General features: G+C 42.4%; 1 protein-coding gene and 1 long non-coding RNA gene across 16 annotated transcripts in view; both read left to right on the top strand.

Annotated features, from left to right (window-relative positions):
• Positions 1 to 84: 84 nt before the first annotated feature.
• On the top strand, positions 85 to 19,216 carry LOC104913523 (uncharacterized). 7 transcript variants are annotated; one of them, XR_014887011.1, is made up of 6 exons: positions 85 to 2,960; positions 3,592 to 7,180; positions 7,508 to 11,753; positions 12,463 to 12,616; positions 13,500 to 13,710; positions 16,766 to 19,216. It is a non-coding gene; the product is annotated as an uncharacterized LOC104913523 (long non-coding RNA). The 7 variants fall into 7 exon arrangements; XR_004161551.2 differs by having other exon boundaries at positions 85 to 3,740; positions 6,992 to 7,180; positions 16,766 to 19,212; XR_014887010.1 differs by having other exon boundaries at positions 85 to 6,242; positions 6,992 to 7,180; positions 16,766 to 19,212.
• A 724-nt stretch (positions 19,217 to 19,940) lies between these two features.
• The window catches only part of GNB1L (G protein subunit beta 1 like), a 35,438-nt gene continuing 30,234 nt past the window's right edge, over positions 19,941 to 25,144 (top strand). For 3 of the 9 annotated variants that reach the window (XM_019620959.3, XM_085238493.1, XM_085238492.1), the window contains exon 1: positions 20,226 to 20,730. The gene's annotated coding sequence lies outside the window, so the exon portion shown is untranslated. Of the gene's footprint in view, positions 20,108 to 20,225; positions 20,731 to 25,144 lie in introns of those variants that run through there. The other 6 variants (XR_014887005.1, XM_085238497.1, XM_085238498.1 and 3 more) reach the window with 5 other exon arrangements.

Raw genomic sequence — 25,144 nt, 5'->3', positions numbered from 1 at the left:
TATATATACACATATATACACACACACACACACATATATATACATATATATATTTGTGTGTGTGTGTGTGTGTGTGTGTATATATAGTTTACTCTTAATGCTGCTTGTGTTAGAAGCATATGTGAAGGAAACTGGACTCAGAGCGACTGATAAGGAAATGCTGGTACCTGCCTCCCTCTGATGCATAAATTGAATAGCCATTATTCCAGGCTGGGCGACCTTCTAAACTATTTTAAATTTGAATTCAAAACAACTCTAGATGAAGTAAGTATGATTTCAAATACGCTTTGATGTTAATTGCTGCTAATGATATCCAACAGGTGTGTTTGCAGTGTGTGCTGACGAGTTGCTGAGGACTCAGCCAGATGGAACTCGGAAACTTACTGAAATACAGTGCAGAGTATTATGCAGGGGTAGCCTATTCTTTATTTTAGCTATTTGGGTTTTAGACTACAAAATATAGAGGAAAAATACATTGCAGCAAAGCCATTTAGTAGCTGTGAGCATGGTTGATGGATAAAAATATTTTAAAATTAATTAAGAAATGCTAGCAACACGTGTTTAAAAATTCTGAGAAATTTCTATCAGGAAAGAAAGGAACTACATTGATTGACTTAATCTCAGTTTTATTTCTTTACGTTCACTTCTTTTGATGAGAAATTCCCATTAAATTGAGCGATACTGAGCTGCTGGAACAGGCTGTTCTAACATTACATATCTTTCCTGGGATGATATAAAATTCCTTGATATTGAACAAGAAAAATTGAATTAATTGCATTTAAAGTTATTTTTACTCCATTCCCTGGATTTTTTTTCACTGCAGGATCTAATTAGGACAGGTAGGAATATTGGCTAAAAAGGGAATGAGGTAAGCATTGCTCTTTATTTTTTTCCCCTCTTTATCTTCATACACCTTTTAATCTTAATGCCAACAAGAATAACAGACAAGTGTACAGACAATCTTTGTAAGTTTACAAAAGTGGGAATTGAATATGCTGTGTCACTTATAGCTAATGATAGCTTGTTCTTAATAGTAAGTTATTGTCTACAATTAAGTTTTGCATTTTCTCATATAAACATGTACTGTTTTCTGTGAACACCTCCTGGAAGATATTTCTGCAGTTGTTATTATTCCTTCAGACAATGGATCTATGTTTTTATCCATAGAAATAGAATATGGTTATTCCATAGAATAACCATGCTAGCAAAAAGGTGTATTTCTAACCAAAACATTTAAACATTGTACAGTTTCAAGTTTGAAGACTTCTCCTTCAGAGGCTCAAGCTTATCCTGTGAGATCAGCAACTTTGTGCCCAGCTACACTGCTGCTTGTCTGAATCCCAACGAAATCTATGTACTCAGTGCTAGCCATTAATTTCAGTGGGTTGCATGCATATGTCTCAAGTGCTTTGTTAAAGTAGAATCAATATAAGCATATGCCAAAATGTCTTTCATTATTACAGTTGGGGAACAGACTGCTATTACGGTTCAAAACATGAAAGATACAATAGACATATATGATTAGGCAATGAAATATGCCTTTAATAAGCATAGTGCAGACAGTTTGTTTTGCAATAAGTAAACTTATATAAAATTCATTGACTTTTTCATTCTTTCAGATCTATATGCTCCCTTTTAAGAGAGGTTTTTTAGTTTTATGCACAAAGTTTTCCTGATGTTCTTCCAGGAGAAAGGCTGGAGTTGCATGCATTTATTCTAGTGCCAAACATGAATTTTACTAGGAAAGAAGGAAGCATAAGAGCTGACCTTTTTTGTGCTAGGGAGACGGGGTGGGGTAGAGTGTTTGTTTTTGTTTTCTGGGGCAGCATGAAACAGATTTATTTTAATTACTCTGTCTATAAAATAAAAAATTCTGTCCACTGCACGTCAAAAAGCTAATTATGTTTCTGTTGTGGCACTCAAAGTCAATATTGTCAGCTCTTCTTAGTTCTAATCCTTTACATTGAATTTTGATGGGCCAGGTGAAATATTCCCTTCAGCACCTTATTGCAATTCTTGTCAATCATCTTGCCATGACAACATGCATATTGCAAAGACTTTGGCAACACTGCATCTGATTTCAGTCTTTAATCTCATATGTACCTTAAAAAAACACCATGCCAGCTGCTGACGTCCTGTTTGGGATGTGATTAGGATTCTGTTTGCTTTGGGGAAACAAAAGAAAATGATCAAATCTTTAAAGAATAAAATGGGACTCCTAGGCTTTCTTAGGCTTAAAGTTATACCACTGGGAAGAAAACAGTTAGGATGGTGAATTGGTGCACCAATTAATCAATGCATCCACATTCATCATGTGGACGTAAAATGTCTCCTTTCGAGCACTACTGGAGTAAGGAAGGTTGTCTTATTTTACCTGTAGGTTTTCTTTGCGAGGAGCGCTGTAAGTAATGGCCACTTCCAAACGTGGTTTGTGAGTTAATTGTATATGCTGCTTTGTTTGGTGTCATTTCTTACAGACCAGACCTAGCACACCTAAAATTTTCCAGTTCTACAATGGAAAATTAGCATCATCACTAAGAATCTGGAATAGAAACTAGTAAGGCACATTTCCAGAATCCAATTGCATCAGTCAGATTGGTATAGTATGAAGAGAAAAGTGAATGTTCCCTGGGGGGATTGTGTGAAATGGAGACCAGTCTTGTTTGAACAAGGTGCTTTGCATTGTTAGCTAGGTGTAGAGGTATTGGGAGCTGCAGCCTGTCAGAACCAGCATCTCCAAGGAGGGGGTGGGGGAAATTTTTTCCGGGCAAAAATCTCAGCATTTTGTGATCGAGTATATCTGATGTGTTAATGCTTTAATTCAGGGAAACCCTCAATGCTCTGCAAAAGATACTTAGTGGTTTTGTGCCTCTTCCCCTATTTTCTTTCAGAGAACATGAAGACCAGAAGGACTGCTATGGGATATTTTCCTATCCTTCTTACTCTTACCATAAAGCAAGGTGGGAATCAGGCCTGTTCTTCCTTGTTTTGGCAGAAAATAGAAGAACAGCAAGATTCTTCATAAATCTTTCGCAAGGGGATTTCTTTTTCCCAAGGCTGTGTTAGGAGTTTGAACCGGATAGATGGTAACAAATCTAAAAAGGGCAATGGACACCTGCTCAACCTATGTCTCTTAAAATATCGCATAAGTCTAGAAAAGTAAGAAAATACCTAGCTAACATTTTCTAGGATAACAAGGGGAAGAATTAAAAAATACAGCTTTTAGGCTTTAAACTTGGAGGGGGGAAAAAAGAAGCATGAAAATACATAAATATTATTCTTTTTTTTGCAATGTCCCTGTGAGACAAGGCTCAAATTTATTATTAAACTGTGTACATCTATTGAAACAGAACCAGAACTGAATGCAACCAAACAAGATTTTATTCGCATAGTGTCAGAGCAGCAGATTGTCTAGCACTTCTTAGCTTTATGCAGGGTTTGAGCTATCTCAAATTAAAGCATTCCTTGAAGTTTCTAAAGATTTCTGTGCATCATTAATTGTGTTATTTAAATGCTTTTGTTAAATGGGGACAAAAGATTGAGCTTTGACATTTTTATTAAATCCCAATAATCTTTATTTCTTTGACTCAGAGGGTGAAGAGGAAGTGCATTAATTTTCACATGAAGACGAGTTGTACAAACACAGCTGAGAACATCAGAAAACTCAGGCATTTTCCTTAGAGAAATGGAATTGATGAATGTTCTACTGAAAAGACTCCTAAATAATCAGGGCGATGTTGGTAAGCACAGCAGTGTGAGCAGCAGGGCCCTCATACTCTGATAGCACTGTTAAATTTGGCTAGCTTAGGTGAATGATTCCAGATTGCAGTAACGTAGAAAGCAGAGATGATTAACCGTAGGCAATTTAAAGAACACAGGCTGTTTGGAGTCTTAAGAATTGGTTCTCAGATTATCAAAGGATTTATTTAATTTACATCACACTGGGATCTAATTAAATCACGGGAGATGTTTTGATTTTTGCCTCTTGGTTCTCACTGAATTTATTCAGTAGGAATATTTCAAATGCAGGAAAAATAAGGAGAATTTTCTTGACAGTTTGCTTGCATTGATTCCTGGTTTTGTTTGTTCTGCATCTGTCTGGGATACCATCAAGTTTTTGGTCAAGATTTTGACCTTGTCCTTAATTAGAGTTTTAATTGTGTTCCTCTCCATTTTTTTTCATGCTTTTCTGTAGTAACTTTATTCTATTTTACTTAGTTACATTCTGCCCTGTTTAAGTGTTAATGAGTGAATTCCCTTTAGGTGGGGTAAGAGTCCAGGGTATTTATTATTCTTGAAGGAGCATTTCAGGATTTTCTGCGTGCCTTTTCATTTAACTCTCTTCTACTTTCCAAATCTGGAAATGCCACAGCATCAGAGAAGGCAGTTCTAAATAAGGTTTGTCCTTAGCTGTGGCATAATCTCTATTGAAGAATAAGAGATCAGCTATTTGTGAGTGTTTATGTGGGTTTTTTTTGAAGGGCACTGCCTTTCCTTAATGACAAAATACATCAGATCCATGGGTGGTGACAAGCGTGCCTCAGGATTGGTGTGACAGTGATGGAATGGCATATCAGATGAAATTTGCTTGTGAAATGCAAGGCTCTCTTCACTGTCACTGTGGTTACTCAGAACTCTAAGGTCTTGTTCTTATTACATAAAGTAGCAAATTGTCAAAGCACAAAAGCTACCTTGGACCGTCATAAGTTTGTGTCTGGGGCTTAAACATCCTTGTGAGGCCACCTCATTGCCTTGCTTTCTAGTTTTGGAAGTCCTAATATTTCTCAAGTTCATAAGTTGGATGCACGTTTGCTTTAAGCTATCGAGTTGATCTGTAAGAACAGCGAAGAGGGTGCTCACTTGGATCCGCATTACTGATTGAAGCACTCTCCCTCACTGTACTTCAGTGAAGTGTAGCCAAGAACAACAAGATAAGAATTAATAAAAGTGACAAGGGAGTTTCTCAGACTGTGCTGGTGCACATTAGCCTGGATGAAGAGAAAAAGAAGCTGATACTTGAGTCTTTTGAGTCATGAAGGGTCTGGTCAGTCCTTGAAGGGGAAGTACATGAATGGCCCAGTTGTCATCGCATTTTATTTTTCCTCCAACTTTGACTAATGGTGCATTTCCTCTGGCCTCCCACAGGCTGTCCATGGCTGACTTGCTTTGTCACTCTTCACATCTAGTCCACTGCCTTTACTGTCCACCCTGTTCCCATGGCAGGGACCCAGTGTCCTCTAAAAAAACGCACAGGCACAAAACATCTGTCATTCTTCCCACTCCTCTTTCAAGCGACCACTTCCCATACTGTGTGGCCTTGCAGGCTGAAAGCAGTCTGCCTCCCCTCTGCGTGCCTGGAGTACATGCTTACTCTCTTTGCCTGATAAGGGAGCTCCAGCATTCTGCCTGTAAAAATAGTAATAGGCATCTCCCTGTTGATAAACAGCTCTGCCTTTATTGTGTTCATGGGGTGATAAGTTGTCTGGATCAACAGCCAGTTGTCCATTTTACTTCTTTGCAGCCAAAGTTATTAGGGTCAAATAAGGTGTGAGCTATGAAATTAATCATTACAAGCACAAGCAACATAGTGTGCTGTGGACAAAGGAAAAAGAATAGTTTAGATGTGGAAAATATGAAGAACCAAAGCAGTCAGGAAAGGGAGGAAAAGAACAGCTGGCAATGCTGTACAAGGTTGTTTATCTAAGTCTATAGGCTGTGCTGGATTTGTTCTCCTGCACCTGTGGACCATGAAATCACAGAACAAGGTAGTTCTTTAATGTCATTTGAGAGTCTCAATTAATCTACACGCAATATGTCATATGGAGAGGAACATACCTGCCTTTTATTTGCATAAAAGCACTACTTCTGCTGCATGAATTACTTGATAGTACTCCTTGCACATCTCCAGTGTGGCCCCACCAGAAGCATTTCATGAGACTTGTAATAATTATTCACTTCAGGAGGATCTGCAGCTATTGCTACTGATGCAGACTGAATTGTGCCCAACCTGCATCTGTCAAGTGGGCAACACACATAGTTCAGTTAGGTACACATTTGCTTATGAGTACTATCCCAAAATAATCAATTTTTTTTTCTGAATATTTAATTTTTAAAATTGAGCTATTTTCTTTTTTTTTTTTTTTTAGGGACTGGGTCTGTGAAGATAGAATCTGAATCACTAATCTGAATTATATGGACCTAGTTCTCGTTGGAAACGAAGTCCAACAGATCTAAGTTATTAGGTGAAATTTCTGAGATGAGAATCCAGTCCCTCCTTCTGAGGCAGCACTTTGCATATGACCTATACCGAGGAACTGTCTTATGAATTATGCTTTTTCCTTAGCAATTGCCCCTCCCTGTAGAGCAGAAATCGTGGTACTGACTGGCAACATTATGTGAAAGTGTGTTACATTTCTTTGTTGAATTCTACCAAAATCTACAAAGCCTGATACAGCAGGAAAAATAGCATTCAGAGCAGTGATCGTCTTCATCTTTGCCCTAGTACTATCACTGTTCAACAGCTTTTTCAAAGAGCTTTTTTTCAGATGAATTCTTGCATCTCGACCCCATGTAGTTCTGTGCAGGATCAGTCCCAAAGACTTCAGCCCAGGTGTAAAGCATCTACAGGAGTTTCTCTGCATCAACAAGCGGAGTCACGCTGCAGCTGGCTTAGGTGGCAACTGCATTGTCTGACCCAGGTGTTATACATCAGAGCAGAGGCTGTGCCAAAGAGTGCAGTTCCAGTGTGTTCTCTTCAGCTTTTGGAGACCAGTGAGATTCCACCTAGTTTGCTCAGATACAACAAAGAGCAGAGTTTGGACTCACTGTGTGGGGATGCAGCTTCTTAGCTGGGTTGTTGCCAGGGCTGCACACACAGCAGTATTTAAGCAAGTCATTTAGAAGCAGCAATGTAGGTAAACCTTCAGGTTATGTTTATAAACAGCGCTACTGGCATGATCTTTCTAATCTTAATTTCTATCTATTTTTCCAGATCCATTAACCAAGCTTGGAAGAAAGAGTATGCAGTTCAAAGGCCAAAAGTATGAAAGCAAAGCCTGCTTGATACACCAAGAGCTCCTTGTAAATTTGATTCTAACTTGAATTTGATTCTAACTTGGGAAACTAGAGAGCTGTGAATGGGCAAAAGGCCCTTCCAAACGCTTCCATTTTGTTTTCTGAGGTGAGAAGCCTGAACTTTGTACCCAAAATATAAGCTGAAGGTGTGCTGGATTTGCTTGGAAATGCTGCAAAGCTGTTCTCATTTCCTGTAACTGTTGTAAGATTGGCCTTTTTCCATAGCTAAACCTTGGTTCTTAGCTAGCCAGAATAAATGGCAAAAGAAATTCCCTCTCTCTTTCATCTTATATTATATCTAGCAAGGCAAGAATCAAGACTTTGAACCATTAATTCCTAAGTCTGTAGCTTGATTTCCTGCAGCAGAAACTGTTTTAAAGGTTTTGTCTTCTCTTACCAAAGCTAATTGTTAATTGCATCTTCTTTTCTCTAGCTACTGCCACAAGGAAAGACTGCCTTCTGTGCTGATGACAGATCTGCCCTTCTGTTATCAGACACTGCTCTTCTGCTATCTCAATTTCATTAAAATTACCTCTGCCTGAGCGCTAGTGGATCAGCCACATTGGGCAGAGCAGTCCTCTGAGAAAGAGAATGATGGATGACAGAGCGATTCCCTTCAATGTGACTGGGGCACTGAGGTTGTGTCAATTCTTTCTCACTCCTTACACCTCCTCCCTTTCCCTGCTCTGCATTCTTAACATGAATCACAATATTTCTGCATGAACAGCGTGCACAGATGTAACTTTAAAAAATGTATGGCACTGCTGTGCGCCACTTTTGTTGAAACTGTCAGGAAAATGATTGCTACAGGTGGCAGAAGCTGCTGAATGATCATCATAAGTTATATAGGGACAGAAACTGACTGCCTTTGCCGATTTTCTAGTATTTACACCAGTAATACTGCTTCCTTTTCCCCCCCCCTAATGCTCACATGTCATTTGCTACAGCTCATGTACTGGCCTTCCTCATCTGCCCAAAAAGGGAGCAGGCCTGGTGTTCATACTGTGCTGTGTTTCTGACCAATTCTAGGGTTGAGTCTGCAGTGACGCAATTTTACTGGCACAGAACTTGGAAGATGTTGTACCAGAACAAAACAAAGTGTGTCTGGAAGCATCTTGTCCTAAAAAGCATCTGCAGGCAGTACAGATTTCCTTATGGAGCTGGGCTCATGTGACTGGATCTTGGCTGTATTGACAATCAGCTTTGTATTCATGTCCTTCCCTGAAATACTCTCTAACAGTTGCTTTAAACAGTCTTTAGCTGAGATCATATTTCTAGTTTGGGATTCCCTTTATACATCTTTCATTAATACAGGGATTCTCTGCAGTCAGAGACCAGCACCACAGAACAGCTGGATCCATTTTGGCTTGACAAAGGGCACTGGGCATTTTTTATACATATATTTATGGCTCTCATGAATGTTCAGAATGCTTTTTATAAATATTAAAAATAATCAAGGGTTCTGGAAAGAATTCATACTGCATTGCCATCATCTGCAAGAGTTCTTCCATCTTCCTCTAGAATATGTATTACTAGTTGACACTGGGAACTAACTGGTCCAGTCTGTAAATTTGTAGCTGCAGCTAGAGGAAGGGGAGGCTACAAAGGGAATTGCTATCTCTCGATCATCAGAGAGAACAAATATAATACAGGCGGCAGTCTGGCTGCCCCTGGAGCAAGTCAGAAGCAAGAAGTTTTCAAACAGGCACCTCTGAAAGTTCCCCAGAGTTTTGCTCTGCCTGCTGCACCCGCTGTGGTTATTTGGTAGGTTACTTGCCCTGCTTGTCTTGAGGTGGCTGGAGTTGCAGCATATGCTTTCTATTTAGAGCTTGGAGGATGCCCAGGTCTGACTTGGCATGCAGTCTGCACTGGGCATCAGCAGTACAGATGTGGAAACCACAAACCCGATTAATATGAGCCTAGGGTAAAAACTCAAATAAGCTTATAAATAAAACCAGACTTGCAGATTATTTGTTTCCATATTAGTCTATAATAGACCCTACTTGATATGTTTGTTTGGTTTAGTTTGGTGACCGACATAGGTATTTATATTTCCAATAAAAATTTAAATCAGAATAAAACAGACCAAGTAAGCTTAAATTTTTTTTGCAGAAGATGATTGCAACTGTCTGAAGTGTGTAATTACTTACATGAAATGTTAGCCTGCTTTGAACAGAGATGTGACAAATTCCTCACTATTTAATTTACCGTTCCTTCATGGCTCCAAATCCTACATTCATATATAAAAATGGTCTCCTAAACGCAATCTAATCCTCAGTGAACAATCCTGAGGTGTCAGATGGCTTGGTGGGTCAAATTCTTGATGGAAACACCATCTGTGTGATCTTGGGTGAGTCACGGAACGATCCCCACGTCTTAGCTTGAAGTAGTGACCATGTGTTGATGGCAGAGGGTGTACAAGTACCTACTGAAACTGGTGCTGTTTTAAATCCTGCCAGGCTCCTGTTCTGCTCTGGATGTTGTAGGGAACCCCACTGCTTCTTTTCACTGTAACTTTAGCTAACAAAACTGTTCACAGAATAGCATTCCAAGGTTCTTGAGAAGGTTCTTCAGCCGTGCTGATGGGTGTTTCCCTAAATGGCTCTGGGACCTCCTGGCCCTTTATCCAAGGTGAGAACGACTTGATTCAGCTCCACTCAAGCATGCACAGTTGTAAAGAAAATCTGTGATTTGGCAGCAGCAGGAATCTAGTGTATGCTGCCTGCACTAAGGCGCTTAGGATGGGACATCTACCCCAAACATAACAAGTCTTTGAAATGGGACTTGTTGTACCAAGACTTTGTATGCATCTACGACTGTATTATCTACTACTGACTGGCTGGGCCTACCTATCTTTCAGACTGTATCAAGGAAATATAATTGGAATTATGCTTCTGTTTCCTTAGCAGACATCTGAGGGAAGTAAGCACTTTCACATGCTGTTTGGATCTCACATAGGCTGTCAACGGAGTGTGTAGTTCCTGCATCCCAGCCCTGAGCCTTGCATAAGTATACGCAGTGACTTTTTAATGCTAGTATGGCTTCAAGGCAAATAAACAAATTGTGCTCTCTTCCCATCTTCACACTGCAAAAAGTAAGGGGAAAAATCTCTCCCACCCTTTGTTAGGTTGTCAGTGCCAGAGAAAAGACACCAGTAGATATTCCATTCAAATGTCCAGTTTTTCTTTCCAATTGTTGTTCTGGATCCCTTTTAATTTTTCCCATCTTCTACTAGTTGAACGATGGCTTCTTCTTCCAAAACAAGTTTTCAGCTTTACAATAGTCTGGACTTCTCATTGTTTGAAAGTCAAGAGGGTCACTCAAAGTAAACTGTGTTGTGCTAGGTAATGTTTTTCCATGTGAAAATGTTGGAGGCCACTCTGTGCTGTCTGCCTGTAAAGGCCAGAAGATGCCTTCAGGTTCCTCAGGTGCATCTGTGTTTGTTTTCTAATGTTCTTGCACATACAATATCATTAATATTATGTCTAAACCTTGTCTTTTTAACGAACTAAAATAACAGTCAGTCACAGGGAAAAAAAGAGAGGATTAGTCACCAGAGGAAGGGATTAACTCTTTCTGTTGCCCAGAGAAGTTAGAGATGATATCACCTTCCTAAATTGCAAACTGATGTCATTGGTTTTCTTTCACAAATTAGTATAAATAATTTCTATCGTTTTGGCAGTCAGAAGTAAAATGCAGCAGTCTGTGTCATGTGGGAATCAGACAAGACTGTTTGGTGACTTCCAAGATATGGTTCTCTTCTGCAGCACATGCCTCTGAAGGGCAGGAAATTTCCCTCCAGCTCACCTTATTCTTTTTGTAAATCTCCTTTTCCCTGCAGGCTGTCTCAGGTACTGTGCTGGGCTTGGCACGTAGACACAACTAGAAATGTAGGCAGACTTCGTGGAGCAAAGTGTCCAAGTGCTGAGTGAGTGCCCAATGGGCCATAGCAAAATGCGCAACCAAGTCAAAGAAAAATGGAAAATATTTCATAAAATTCATCTTTGCATCCCTTTTTCCTCTCTTGATATACGGCCTCTTACTCACAGCTGCCCGGGCTGCGGCCTGCGTGTAAATATGTCAGAGCAGCAATGAGACGGAACACGGACGCAGAGATGCCGGCGGCTGCTCCCAGATAAAACGCTGAGCTGAAGCCGAGGCGTTTATTGTAAATAAAGATCAAGGCAAAGCAGCAACGTTTCTGTTCGACTTCAGCCTGCCAAGGTTACTTGTCCAACTCCTTTCATGACTACCATATGTCCACATGCATTTCCCCCCTCCAGAAAGTGAAATGTTACTCCTATGACAGCTCCGTAGCCATTGCAAGTTCCTCGATACTTTCCATGTGTTGTTTTGCAATAACCTGGAAACGCTGTTGGCAGATGGGCCGGTGGGTGCCTGTGCATGCATGCATGGGGGAGAGACTGCCAGCCATTCAAGCCTTATACTGCTGTACCTTAACAGTAACTTTGCAGGGCCTGGGAAACATTAATGCTCTTTTTTGTTCTTTTCAGTAGAGGGCACTGGATCCTGTAAACAGGAATTGGTACATTGCAGCTCAAAGGGCCTAACAGCTTTAGCAGATGGGCTGATTTTTTCTTTTCCTCTGGATACTTGCGACGTGGAAGAGAAGTCTGTACACCCACTGACAGAGAGACATCCAGCGGTATGTGTTGCAGGTGATAAATTTCTTTTTCTTGTACGTTTTGTTTTAATTAAAGTGGCAGCTTATAAAAATGGGTCACTTGGAAACCAGGCTGGTTAAAGCATTAGCCATCTGGCATCCTTCTGAACAGCAACACCAGCCAGCTGGCACAAGTGGGGAAGATGCAAGCACCTACAAACTACAGCCTGAACAGCACAGGCTGGCACAGAAAGTGCTTGAATTGTAGAGACTTGTTCCAACACTCTGTAGGGGAACTGCAGGAGTAGTCTGTGAGGAGTTAATCAGGAAGTTTAGCCTTCTACATAGCCCTTGATCCAAAATGCCCAAATTTTCAACTTATTTCTTCCAGCAAATGCATCGTTCTCAGTAATACCCAACATGCTGTATTATCAATATGCTCCACCCTCTCCTTCTTGTCTCTCTGTGCTGGGGTTTGTATTTTCCTAAATGGTGGCTCGGTTGAACTGTAAGCCAAAGTGACTGAGAAAAATATCAGAAACATTGCTTTTTTCAGATTTTAAAAATGTATTTTACACATCTATGTTGTAACATAATTATTTCAGTAATGGAAGTTTTAATGCTAATAAAGAATATACATTAAAAAAAAAAAAAAACTTCCTAAGCCTTCATCTGGCACTAAACTAATATCTTGAAAATTTGGCACAATTAACTCATATAATTCAAGAATAAGACATAAAGTTATTCTTTTCCACACCTCACAGGTACTGACCATTGTTCTTGAGCTGACATAAAATGCTTCACTTTAAAGACAGCTCAAATGCTCTGTTAGGCAACAAAATTGAATACTGTCACAATACATGCTTTACCTCTGCTGAAGAAAACTGGAAGGCCAGGATTCTTCCTGTAAAGCAGCTGGTAAGTTATTAAGGGGTTTACACTTGTATAGCTACATTATATATCTTATCCCACCCTAGCAATTGCCAGCCACAAGCTGGAAGTTAAAAGTGCTTGAAAATATGACTGTATCTTACAGCATTTACTGATTCCTGAGCTTAGTGGGACTCGGCACTTTTCTTTCCCATACTTTCTCTCCCAAGTCTGAGCTCTTGCCCTGGCAATGCAACATGATTTGAGAGCTGCCCATACGCCAAGGCTGGCCATTGGCCTGTAATGCTGTATGCTGCTGTTCCCACTTAAATCAGGTAGAAGCCATTGATTGCTTAGGGTTCTAGGTTTGTTCTTTTATTAAATAGCAGGCCCTAACAATTGCTAGTGTTCACCAAGAAGAAGTGTGATGAAAGGCATATTATGTCAGGCTCAATTGTATCTTTTCATCTGTCCTACTTGGTATGGCATGTTCCAGGTGGAGACTGGCAGGATGCTACTGCTAAAACCTGCCCTCTAGCAGCAAAAAAAAAGTATCCTAGGTCCTCATCCCATGTTCAGATCTCAGCTCCCTTTGACTGCCCTTCTCCCATCAAAATCTTTTGATATGTGGATACCTCCTGACTTGGGCACTTCACTATTCTGAGAAGGGAGATCAGTATCTTCTAACTTCTTTACAGATACATGTGCTCTTGAAGTGATTCTTACAGTCTGTGTTAGTTTAAATCAGGTCTGTGTTTTGTACCCAGCTTTACCTTCTGCTATAGATGCCTGATACCAAAAATCATTATTCCTTAACACCACATGATACCGAAATAGGTAGATGGTAAACTTGGCCATAACTTGGCTTGGTAGCAACTTCCCTTAGCAGTTTTAAAGTGTGGGTTTTTATTGTTTTTTTTTTTTTTTCCAGGTTAATGGGATATATGGACAAGAGACTTCAGTTGAATCCCCTGGAATCAGGACAATTTGAGGTGTTGCCTAGCTCAGCCCTCGAATGGGAAACGAAAGAATAACTTGAACATCTCTTCAGTCATTTCCTGATATTTGCTGTTAGAGAACAGATGTGATTCACTCCAGAAGGGACTGCTAAGTGCTCCCGTGAGTCTGATCTACTAAGCAAGGTTGGTAGCACCAGCTCTCCATAAGATTTCCCTCTCCTGAGGAGAGGTTGGTGTCAGCCCCAGCTAACTCTCAGAGGCCTGACATCAAACTGGTTGGAGCTCTGTTAGAAGTCAACTGAAAACCTGTTGCTTTATTATCTGACACTGGCTGAAACAAAAGCCAAATGTTGATGAATGTCTGATCCTAAAAGTAAACATTTTGGTTTTTTTTTTTCTCTTTGCAAGTCAGGGGCCCTCTAGGGTTTTATCTGATTTTGGCAATCTGTTGCACATTTTGGGGCCTGGAGCATGGTTTTAATTGTTACATCACAAAAGTTGCCAAATAATGTTGAATGCTCCTTAAAAACTCTCTCAATTTTATGGAACTTCTCAACGGCTTGACTAATACAATAATTGCTGGAACCCGGCTATGTTGCCTAGTGGCAAATGGAATTTTTTCATAATGATGCTGTCTGTCGTTAATAGCAGGATTTGTTCTTTCTCTCAGTGGGAGAGAGGCCAGAAATCAGTGGTATCTGTCTTTTTTAATGACAGCCAACAGCAAACGGATAAAATAATCAATTACATCTACAGCTAGGTAGATAAAGTATAATTTATCATGTCAAAAACAAAAATGTTTTTAATTGGGCTGTTAATCATTTTGTAATTTTAACTAAAGAGATGAGGGCACTATTTTATGCTCAGACATCACTAATATTTCACACAATATTAACTGATCTTATTATAGTTTTAATAGCAGTGTTTACTACTAACTGCCAAAATAAGAAACACCATTTCTGCTTTCATTAGCTGAAGCCTTTGGAGTTGCAAAGGACTGCCATTCTCTTTCATTTTTCTCCCACTGGAAGGATCCAGGTGAAGAAAAGGGCCCAGCTGACCAACAGGCTCTAAGAGTTTCTAAAATACCATGGTCTGTTTGATTAGGAGTGTGCATACCACTGTTACCACCAAACACGTTACTGAAATGATAATTATTTTTTTTTAACAGGAAAACTTAAAAGCAGATTAGTGTAACAGCAAAGGCTGAAAGTGAGGAGTTTTGATTTCTAGCCACACCTGTGTTGTTGTGTGGGAAGCTGGGCAGATCACTTAATCCTTCCTAACTTGTTCTCCCTGTCTGCAACATAAGTATTAGGTGCTTCATCATGCTGCTGTGGAGTACGTTAGTGGTGCAAGATTCCTGAAAATTTGATTAGAAAATGGCAAACATCCGGGGAGCTGGCAGCAAAAGGAGTCTCTCCAACAAGCTTTGAGGAAAGAGATAGGAAGTTTACAATGGAGCTAAATCTTCCCCATATTCTAACTGAAAATGTCCTCATGCTGCCTGCTAAGTGGGAAATCATCTACCAGAAAAATCTCACAGCACTGGGGTAATTTGGCTGTCTACCCTTTTGTTATTCATGTTATTCATATCAATTTCATGACTAGATGATGCTGTTTAGGACAAGATCTCTATTTTGCCTATAAAATCCACATTTAGAAAATTCCAGACACGCTAGGAAGAGAAATGTGATTCTTGAGAGCCCCTGCGTGTGAAATACATGGCATTACTTCCCTGCTTCAGAAGTGTTGTGCAGCCACTGAACTCTTCCCTCAGAAAAGCTCTATCTGCCTTTCTGCCTTAAATCAAGAGTTGTTCTCTGAAGTACCTACATGCGTGTAATACTGTCTGCTAAGAGCAAAATTCGGTCTGTAACTGTTACTTTGTTATGGCTTTAACTTTATGTCCACAGCATCTCCCAGTGTTGCATGTAACACAGACGGGCAGGACTGCCCTTCTGGTAACTGGATCTTCCCTGAGAGTGGTGGAAAATATCAGACACTGAGTGGGTTTTTTACAGGCCTAATGGCATCACTGAGGCAGTATTTAGACTGGGAAATAGGGAGGAGAGACTATGGGACTGACTTTCCTCAGCATAAATACATGAACATTCAAAACATTCCCAGAGAGTCACGTTGCACCACTTAATGGGCCTGGTGCCCTCACCTGTGCCTATTTTATGTGACTCTTAACTCTGGCATTAAATAGAAACAAGACTTGTGCTAATGACATCCACAGCCCCTGGTGAAGAAAATATGCTGCTACTTTGATACAGATCCCCTTTTAAGGAGGACACAATAGACAGCCAAGGCTTTTTTCCATCTGCTTGGTGAATGTTACAGTTCCTTGTCCAAAAACGTGCCCTCAGCAACACCCCTCTATTTTCAGCGTTACACTAGATAATTTTTAATAAGAAAATGGTTATCTACTGCCCCTGGGTTTGCCACCTTGACTTTACCCTCCTTCGCCATTAGGTGAAAGGAGGGAAAAGGAGGAGCTGGGTTGGCTGGGGGAGGGGAGCAAATAACTTGGGGAGGGTGTTAAACAGACCAGCTGCTATGTGTGAAGTATCTGCTTTCTAATTGCTTCTGTTGGAATTCAGGGGATAAAGGCTACACTTAATTAATAAGGCAGGACTCACATAAACTCCAGCTGTGAGCACAGGACTGGTCTTTAAAGGATAAGCTCAGGAGGTGAGGCAGAGAGTTTGATTTTGTTGCATGAAATCCCACCACACACTGCTGGTGGTGTGTGTCTGTCTGTCTGTCTGTCCACTTAAGCCTTTTGCTCTGAGCTAGACGTGAGGTATCTGTTGCTGTCTGTGTCCTATCCCAAAGAAAATTGATCTGTCCTCAGAAATCAAAGATGTGAGGCTATGTTTCAAGCTAGGATGAAACTGTTGTGCTTTCACCCTAGCTTGGAATCCCCCAAAAGAGATGTTTGGATCAAAGGTTTGTTCAGGTTTAACAAAAATATGAGCTTTTGCAAAGATGTAAGCTTGGCCTGTGGCCCTCTTCTCTGCCTAGTTTCAGAGGATCTGGATTTTGCATCCAGAACATCTCTTTCTCATCCAGACTCTCTGCCTGAGGGGGTTTGCTACAGGGGTAGGTCTGGTGGGGTGGCTGTATAGTGGATGCCTCTGGATTGTTTTCCAGTGATGCCTTTGAGGAACACAGTATTTCTTCTTTCTCGTTCTTTCTTATTTTTCTTTTCTTTTTTTCTTTTTCTTTAAAGGGCTCAAGAAGGTGACCAGGAATTTCCCTGAGATATAGACAAGGCTCCTGAAACTCACATGAAAACGTGAATGCCATACTGTTCCCCATTTGTTCCTGCTCCATTATCACTTCCAATGGACACCCCCACATCAGAGCAAGGCCCACCCAGGCAGGTCACAGCAGCACTTCTGTGGGGTGGCACCTCTGAATTTCAAGCTTGCTGTGCAAGTGTGCTACACTAGGAAACAGTGGAATCAGAAACAAAGGTGGAAGGGATGTTCCCATGCAGTTAAGAGTCTGTTTTTCCTCACTAGCTGTGTAAGGAAATGAGCTTCCTGCTTAAGATGAGATGTCATTTGCTGTCCTGAAGCCTTTGCGGCCTGGCTGGTCTGCTCTTTTGGGTGCCAGCAGCCAGGGCAGGTCTGTTCCATGTGTGATTGCTCTCCCACATGTGCCTTGACATGTCTTCCAGGAGAGGAGGATCTGTTCCATGATCTTCCCGTGCACAGAGGTGAGGCTCACTGGCCTGTAGTTCTCCATCACCTCCTTCGTCCGTCCTCGTAAATGGCCGCGATGTTTCCCTTTTTCCAGACCACGGGGACTTCGCGTGACAGCCATGACTTTTCAGATATGATGGAGAGTGGCTTGGCACCTATATCAGCCAGGTCCCGCAGGTCCTTGGGATGTGTGTCTTCTAGGCCCATAGACTTGTACACGTTCAGTCTCATGAGGTGATCTTGGACTTGCCCTTTCAGTGGGCGGGAGTTTGCTCCTCCATTTCCTTCCCAGAGGTTTGGGGATGTGAGCTTCAGGGGTGTGAGAAATATGAGAATCCTGGCTGCCATTTCATTTAAGGATGAGAATAGTGTCTTTTTTCTTTTTAAGTATGGATCAATCATGTATGAAGATGAACTCCCACTCAGCCTCCCTTCGTCCCTAATACTTTCATTTCATTCTCCTGCTGCTTGCTCTTTTATGGTTTTGTCCTTGACTGGTAACATTTCTCTCTTGTTCTCCCTTACATGCACCATTAAGAATGGGAAGAACTTATATTAAAAGCTCAAGCCTTATGTAGATCTTAAGCTGTAAATAATGTTTTATACAGATTCTAAGATTATTAAATCCTTCCAGTTTGCCTCCCTCCTACTTTTACAGTTCATTTGATTAGAGTGGAGATATTCTTTTGAAAATTAACTATTTCTGTTTTGATTTTGCAAGCAGCCTTGAGAAGATAGAATCTGGCTGTGTGCATTGTTAATCAGAAGATTTGCCATAGGAATCCAGAAACACTGCCTTCAAGAGAACTGACTGTTGGCATGTAAAAAAAAAGCATGCCAGAGAAACCCTGGAATTCTGAGATGTAGTTGACTTTCTAAATACAGGCAAGTTGCAATTAAAAACCAGTTATTTGGGGAGAGAAATGCATTCAAAATACAGTTCTTTGGAGGGGGCTGGCAGGCACATCACAAGTGAAATAAATTAGTAATGTGAGGAGGTAGCTATGCTCAAGGATTAACTAATTTTGGACAGCTGTAGGAGCCAACCCACTGGGCTCTGTGCGTTGCCTCACTGTAACTATTTATCCTGCTTCTCTGGATACCAGGGCATCACAGAGCCAGGTATCTGAAATGCAGCTTTTCCTTACTAATGCAACTAAACCAGCTGCTGCATTTTGCAGAGATCCTGACACTGTAGTGCTGAGCCGCTTTTCATCCCACTTGATGAAATCCGCTCACCTCAGCCTGTGTGATGGGGGCATGGCCAGTCAGTCAGGCTTTGCTAGTATGGGGCTGAGCATGGAGAAATATCCTGAGCGATATTTATTGCAAAGCTGCTGAAAGGCTTCACAGTAGACAGCCTACACAACGAAACTATCTCCTCCAATTAGTCCATGGTCATCAATGAGGTAAATGTCTCTGCCTTCTGACCCAGACAGGGTGGAGTTTTAATAACAGACATAAATCTGTTGTGCTTCTCTCCTCATGACCTAACATATGCTGTCAGGGCAATGCATGCCTCAGAGAAGTAGAATTTATGTGTACAATAAAACAATAGAGCTTCAGTGTTATCAGCTGTTTGATGAACTTTAATATACATTTGCTATAAAAAAGGCAGCGAGTACCAGAATGTGATACTCAAATAAAAACCCTTGATCCATTTGCATGACAGATCTTCAATTTACTCACATTCACGTGAGGGACACACATAAAAATTATATCCACCCTTAAATTCACTTAGAAGCAGACTGAAATACCCCCCAGTTGCAAGTGATACTGCAGTACTTAGCTAATACTCATGTTTCCGTGGCTTTGCCTTCATGATTCTTCCAGTGGTTCCTTTATGTTTTCTGGTATTTTGCCAAACACCTGTGAATCGGTGCACAACAAATATTCTTGCCATTTAATTTAGACTTGCACAGAAAAGCTATAGTAGGCCGGCTGCAGACCTAATCCCAAACCTCTAAAGAGGTTTAAGGCACTCTGGTTTCACCTAATCCCGAAACCTAAACCAGAATCATTGAAAACCTCCATGACACCATAGGAATGGGCAAATAAAGGGTTTCCACTATAAAATTATTAAAGGGACACGGTGTATCTTTTGGATTTGAGACCTAAGGCTTTTCCTAAGGAGCTTGGTGTCCACAATGCAGTGTTTGTTTTGAAGACAGGAGGTTGAAAGCTTTATTTAACTAGAGATTTGGCTCCTTCCTCCTACCCAACAAGAGGAGGGTGATCCCATGGAGGGATGGAGGATGGGAAGAAGGGGGACCTGCGAGCAGGGGTGGCTGTGCAGCACAGCAGGACGCATGGGTGTGGGCTCTGTGGTACTGGTGGTACTGGCAGTGCACTGCTGCTGCTTGGAACAGAGATTGTGCGTCTGAGAGGGGCGTCAGCGTGTAAAAACCTGCGCTGAGATGTGACTTTGTGACAGTGGTACATTTCATCTGGCATTAATTCCAGTTCAATTAATTGCATTCTGACCTTCCTGAATTCTGGTAACCGCCCCATCTTGCCCACACCTCCTTATCTGTGTCCTGAAAGGGGTGCTGCACGCTCAGGATGGCTGCATCCCATTCTAACCAGCACCTCCCGAGCAAGCGGAACACGCGGCCCAACCGCGACCAGCAGCGCCCAGCTGCTATGCGGCCCTCCGTCGCGCTCCGCTCGGCGCATGCGCACCGCACCGCCAGCCCCCGGCCGGTGCCAAGAGCGGCCCGCGGGCATCACGTGGCTTCGGCCCGCTGCCGCGCGGCGCTCCGCGCGTGCCCGGTCCCCGACAGCGGCCCCGCGTACGGCGGGGGAGCGCCGGATCGGCGCCGTTTCGCTTCCCACCCCTCCACCCCGAGGCGGAGCGACGCTCGGTGAGGGACGGCGGGGGGAGGGCGGCGGTGCGCGGAGGCGGCGGCGGCGGCGGGGCGGGTGGGAAGCGTCGGCTCGGAGGAGGCGGAATGCGCCTGCGCGCGGCGTCGCCATGGCGACGGCGGAGCAGCTGCGGGGCGGCTTGAGTCGCTCCGCGTGGAACGGCGGCCGTCCGGCGCGGAGAGGCGCGGCTCCGTCCTGCTGAGACGGCGGCGCGGTCCCCAGGCCGGGTGCTTTGGTGGCCGCCAGGAGTGCGTCTTTTAAGGCATTTAAAAGGAAGCGGTAACGAACGAGCTCACGCAAAACCCGCGCGGACCCAGGTGGAGCACGGAGCCGAACCCCGACTTTCGGGGCCGGGTCTCCCGCTCGTGCAGAGCGCAGCCCCGCAGAAGCCCGCTGAGGTGCCGGCACGGAGCGCTGCGAACAGCCGAAGGCGCGGAGCTTCGCGCGCTGCGCTGCAGCCGGGCCCCCGAATGGCCGCGCTGCGCCCCCTGGCGGCGGCACGGCTCGGGAGCGGCGGCCGTTGAAATGACGAGCTTGTTCTGTGCAGCTCCTTCGTATGCCGCTTTCCAGTAGAAAATCAGCTCATGTCCAGATCCAACAACCTCATTTTGAAATAAATAAGGTAAAAGAAAAGGCCGTGCTCTTTGGTAGCACTCTGGGACAAAATAAAGGCTGTGAGGGATCGGAGCCGGGGTGACTTCTCTGGCAGCTGTTTGCTGGAGCCTTTCGGTTTCCTTGCAGCCCGCGGCCGGGCGCTCTGCCTGGGCAGACTGTGAGCCGCAGGACTGGGGAGCACACGTACTTATTGTTATCCATATCAGTACATTTTAAATAAAACACTTTTTTTTTTTTAAGGTATTTTAATCTGTTTTTAATGATTTCTGTTAACGTTTTAATTGATCTGCAGGCAGACTTGTCCCTGTAACAACATCCCGTGGTCAGGTTCATTCAGATGTGCCGTTATCAGTTATCAGTCGATTATGACGGTTTTGCAGATGGAAGTGACGTTTGTGCACATGCTGGGATAGCCGCCAGCTTCTCATTTCAAACAGCCTGGTTTTGGTTCACAGCTGCAGTTTTAAGCATTAGAATTTAACAAAGTGGAGAGCAGATCTGTTGTCTGCATGCCCCGCACCTTTCTGGGACCTACTGGTCGTGTTAGACATAGCGAGTGTCTTTTTGCAGTGAAACCTTTACAACTCGCTCTGATCTTCTCAAGAGGTGTCTGCTGTCTCATACATACATCTGCTGTGTTGTGTTTTGGGTTTGCATGCTTTCATTTTTATCTTGAGTACTATTTCTCTGCAAGCTCAGCCATGAAAACATAACATTTCAGTGTAGTGGTGAGAACTGCAAACCAGTCAGTTGTTGCTAATTAGCAGGTGTGAGAATATAATGCTGAAAATTCTTGCTTTCCAGTATTTACCTATGAAGCATTGTCTTTGTGGTGGAAAATAGCTGCTGTGACTCTGCGTGCTTTGTAATAAATGGTGCTGTTGTGGGCAGGTTGGATTAGAGGTGATTGTCACATTCCTGGGGTTGTAAAGACAAACCTAGAGATGATTAAAAAACATTTTTTTTTTACTTTTTACTTCTTGCACACCTTTTGTAAGGTGTAGTACATTATGTGGTACTTGACTTTTGTACGAGTTTGAACCTTGGCACAGGATTGCGTGGTTGTGAGGATGTCTTTACATGGAAAAAAGGTAACTTTCATAGCAGTAGTAGCACTTTGATCCAAAACATTCAGTGTGGATGGATTTGTTTTCTTTACGTGAATACAGTTTGACTCACTGCAATATTCCTGGTAGTACAAATGATGGGTTTCCAATTAGCAAAACACCTATTTAACTATTGTTTTGTAGGTTTGTTGTTTCTTTCTTAAAATACTGGTCTCTGTGGAGCAGTAGAAGTGCTCACAGAGCCATGAAAAAGAAATACATTTACAGAAATATCTGTGTATTTTTTGCCTGAGCAGAAGAGCTTCCTTTGGAGCCTCATGCTGGCACCGCTGTATGCTAAGAGGAAGTGGGCTCTGCTTTTCCTAAGCAAAATACATATGTACGTATATATATTATTACTATATATGTACACTCATATATGTTTCACAGCTTTCTATAGCATGTTTTGTTGATGTGCTGCTAACGATGGCACAGCTCATCTTTTCTAATGTTGTTTCATTTCTAATGTTTATGGCTTGCTGTACGTGTCCTTACAGTGAGGGGCTGTTTGAAAGAACTGGAGCTTTGTGGGATGTCAGGTTTGCTGTGCTGAGAAGCAACTCGTTAAAGAGTAGATGCTGTTCTCAAAGGTGTAGGTCTTTGTAGATCATGGTTAGGTGGCAGACATGACACAGACCTCCTCAAGGATGGAGGTATTACTGGGTGTTGTTTTCAAAGGCACATACTATCCTCAGCAGTTTGCTGGGCGCTCAGCTGGAGGATCTGGGCTGTGTCGTGATTCAGAAGGAGTTCAGATACGAGTCTGTCTCTTCTGCATCTCAGAAGCGGGAACTGCAGAACACCACCTTTCCTAAGGACGGGTTTATTCTCACTGCTCTTCAGAGGGGCGTAGAATCGGAGCGCTGCGCTGTAAGCAAATGAGGAGTCCTGGGAGTAAAATCCTTCCAGTCTGCAAATTCTCTCTCTCGTAATTTATTTTTAAAGGTCAAACTGTGACTGCTATAGAAAAAAGAAAAAGTAATTTGTACAGGAAAACCTTTCCAGGTGATATTCAACCCTGACCTCTGCCTTTAGGTTTCCCAGAGCTGCTGGGTGGCTGCTGGCTAAAAGGCAAAGCTGAGCAGGAACTATTTGCAAAGAAATGCAGAGTGATGCTTTGCCTTTACATTTTTTTTTTATTATTATTTTAAGTTACTCCTTGATTTTTTAGTAGACATAACATTCTTTGATTTAGAGAAGGAAAGGATTCTGCTTTAAAACACAGCAGGTAGGAATATTAGGAATATCAGGACGGCTGTTTCACACTCGGACAGCTGGAGCAGCTGTGTGTTCCCCACTGAGATGAAAACGCTGCACTTTGAGATTTAGAAAGGTAAAAAGTGTGACTGGAGCATTAAATGGGAGGGCCACATGATACCAAAATTTAGCTCTGTGCTCATTGTAAAGAAAATCCTCATTGTAGAAGGGAAAAAATGAACTTGTTCCACCACTTTCTTTTTTTCCTCAGGAGAAAACACAGAATATATCCTAGGTAATAAATCTGTTTTATGGCTCACATGAGAAAGGGTGGAGAAACTCCCATTATTTTCTTCCCAGAAATTGAAATGCACATGAGCTAACATGGAGACACTGGGATTTTCATCCAGCAAACGCACAGCTGGCTTCTGCTTTTATTATTTTCCTAAGCCTAATAATTTTTCACTTGATTAGCTGGTGGCTGACAAAGCTATCACTTGCTCAGTGTTTTGTATATTTAGTAGAGTAGGTGTAATGCAAAAATGATAATACACACCCAGAAGCATAGCTCAACTTGCTCGTTTGATGAGCAGTTTCTACTTCCCTCTCTTTAAAATCCCAGTTTCTATCGTCAAGTTTTGTGTTTGAGCAGAAAAAAGTAACTGCTTGAGGACTGGAAGCAGGAGAGCTGTGTAAGCATCTAAGAATTCATTTTTGATATTTGCATTATGGAATTGGTACAAATTTGCATGATGCTTTGTGCAGGAAAGGGATGGCAGGAATGAGGTGAAGGTCTGCAGGGCAGCTTTGCCTCGTGGACGTGCCGGGAGGATCTGAGGAAGGAAAGTCCTGGTTAGAGTGAAGATTTTTAACCTTGATGAGTTCTGCCTCATTTGATGTCAGTTTGGTGCTCTTTTATACAGTGAATGCCTGGGAAAGGAGTGGTTTGTAAGGATTAGTAGAACCTGTGTCCTGTGTATCTGCATTCTGACCTGAGTCCATTGCTCTCAGTAGTTGCTGATAAGTTCAAGCTCTGGAGCTGGAAGGTGATGACTTTGCTAAATGCCACGAGCCAGTGTATTTTCCCTGCTAGAGAAAATGACCTTAATGGAAAAATGGGAGACAACATTGTGGAAATTCTCTTTGGATCTGTCTCAGAGACTTCGTGCCTGCTGCAGATCAGAGTACCGAGCACTTGTGTCTCTGGCGTAGGAGAAGCTGCCATGCTGGCTCCTGGCTGGGGAGAGGCTGTGCTGCGGCTGGAGGGGAACAGCTGGGGATGCTGCTGACGATGCATTGGAGCAGGCATGGTTTGCTGTGGAGGCACACACCTTTTCTGCAGCACAGCACTGTGGCCTTTCCTTTGCAGGCTGATCCCTTGCCCCAGGTGCGGAGGGCTCAGTCTGTCCTTCTGTTGAGGGAGTCCGCAGTGCTGTGTTGCATAAACGTGGTACAGTGAGATGTGGCAGGTCTGCTGGGAGCAGTTAGTCTCAATTGAACAAGACTCTTGAATTCGAGAATAATTGGGAAAATGTGAAACATTCAGTATTTTCATGTTTACTTCTTTTTTTTGATTGTGTATTCAGGTCCTCCTCCTTTCACTTCAACAATTGAGGGTGTTGGTTACTTCCTCCCGTGTTTATGTAAGACGAGCTTTTTATAGTCCTTTTTCCAGTTGCTGTATGTGTTTCCTCCACGGCAGCGTAACACATTATTCTTCCCACCCCCTCACAGCCAGTTACACCGATAGAAGGCCTTCATTTGTTGCTTTTTTTAATCTGGCTGTTGTGGTTTTTATGCTGTTTTTTAAATAATGGAGCTATGGGATTGGACACGGTCATTACTCCTGCATAGAAATGTGGTTTTTGACAAGCTGTGTTTTGTTCTCAGTAAAGGAAAGCCATGCAATGTAGCAAGGGATGATCAGCCATGCTTAGCTGACAGGGCATTTGGTTTGAGCTGCACAATTCCAGCTCAGTTCTTGTTTAGCTGAAGATCCACCTGGAATAAAAAAAATAACACACACACAGAAAAAGAGTTTCTCAAAAATGGCCTGCATTCTGTTTTTTTATGAAAAAAAATTCTTATTGTAATGCCATGTGTAAAGAATTTTTCATT

Source organism: Meleagris gallopavo, chromosome 17 (assembly GCF_905368555.1).
Source record: "Meleagris gallopavo chromosome 17, MGAL_WU_HG_1.1, whole genome shotgun sequence".
NCBI classification, from domain to species: domain Eukaryota; kingdom Metazoa; phylum Chordata; class Aves; order Galliformes; family Phasianidae; genus Meleagris; species Meleagris gallopavo.
Note: the sequence above shows the minus strand (reverse complement) of the source record. Positions and strands in the feature narration are given on the sequence as shown.